Source organism: Arachis ipaensis, chromosome B01, assembly GCF_000816755.2.
Source record: "Arachis ipaensis cultivar K30076 chromosome B01, Araip1.1, whole genome shotgun sequence".
NCBI lineage: Eukaryota > Viridiplantae > Streptophyta > Magnoliopsida > Fabales > Fabaceae > Arachis > Arachis ipaensis.
In genome coordinates, this window is record NC_029785.2 from 103836531 (window position 1) to 103838128 (window position 1598).

Below are 1598 nucleotides of genomic sequence, written 5' to 3' on the forward strand. Positions count from 1 at the left end.
TCTCAACCTAAAGATAGCATGAACTCTTGGGATAAGCTGGTCATGGCTTTCTTAGCCAAGTTCTTTCCTCCTCAAAAGCTTAGCAAGCTTAGAGTGGATGTTCAAACCTTCAAACAGAAAGAAGGTGAATCCCTCTATGAAGCTTGGGAGAGATATAAGCAACTGACCAAAAAGTGTCCTTCTGACATGCTTTTAAAATGGACCATCCTGGATATATTCTATGATGGTCTGTCTGAATTATAAAAGATGTCATTGGACCATTCTACAGGTGGATCCATTCACCTAAAGAAAACGCCTGCAGAAGCTCAGGAACTCATTGACATGGTTGCAAATAACCAGTTTATGTACACTTCTGAAAGGAATCCTGTGAGTAATGGGACGCCTCAGAGGAAGGGAGTTCTTGAAATTGATACTCTGAGTGCCATATTGGCTCAGAATAAAATATTGACTCAGTAAGTCAATATGATTTCTCAGAGACTGAATGGATTGCAAGCTACATCCAACAGTACTCAAGAGGCATCTTCTGAAGAAGAAGCTTATGATCCCGAGAACCCTGCAATAGCAGAGGTGAATTACATGGGTGAACCCTATGGAAACACCTATAATCCCTCATGGAGAAATCATCCAAATTTCTCATGGAAGGATCAACAAAAGTCTCAACAAGGCTTTAGTAATGGTGGAAGAAACAGGTTTAGCAATAGCAAGCCTTTTCCATCATCCACTCAGCAACAGACAGAGAATTTTGAGCAGAATCCATCTTGCTTAGCAAATATAGTCTCAGATCTATCTAAGGCCAATTTAAGTTTCATGAATGAAACAATTAGAAATTTGGAGGCACAAGTGGGCCAGCTGAGTAAAAGAGTCACTAAAACCCCTCCTAGTACTCTCCCAAGCAATACAGAGGAGAATCCAAAAAGAGAGTGCAAGGCCATTACCTTACTTGGTGTGGCCGAACCCAAAGAGGAGGAGGAGGACGTGAATCCTAGTGAGGAAGACCTCCTGGGACATTCACTGACCAATAAGGAGTTTCCCTTTGAGGAACCAAAAGAATCTGAAGCTCATATAGAGACCATAGAGATTCTATTGAACCTCTTTTTACCATTCATGAGCTCTGAAGACTATTCATCTTCTGAAGATGATGAAGACATTGCTGAAGAGCAAGTTGCTCAATATTTAGGAGCAATCATGAAGCTGAATGCCAAATTATTTGGTAATGAGACTTGGGAGGATGAACCTCTATTGCTCATAAAGGAAATAAATACCTTGGTTCAGCAAACTCTACCTCAAAAGAAATAGGATCCTGGTAAATTCCTAATTCCCTGTAACATAGGCACCATGACCTTTGAGAAGGCTCTGTGTGACCTGGGGTCAGGGATAAACTTAATGCCACTCTCTGTAATGGAGAAACTTGGGATCTTTGAGGTGCAAGCTGCCAAAATCTCTTTAGAGATGGCAGACAACTCAAGAAAATAGGCTTATGGACAAGTAGAGGATGTGTTAGTAAAGGTTGAAGGCCTTTACATCCCTGCTGATTTTATAATCCTAGACACTTGGAAGGAAGAGGATGAATCCATCATCCTTGGAAGACCCTTCCTAGC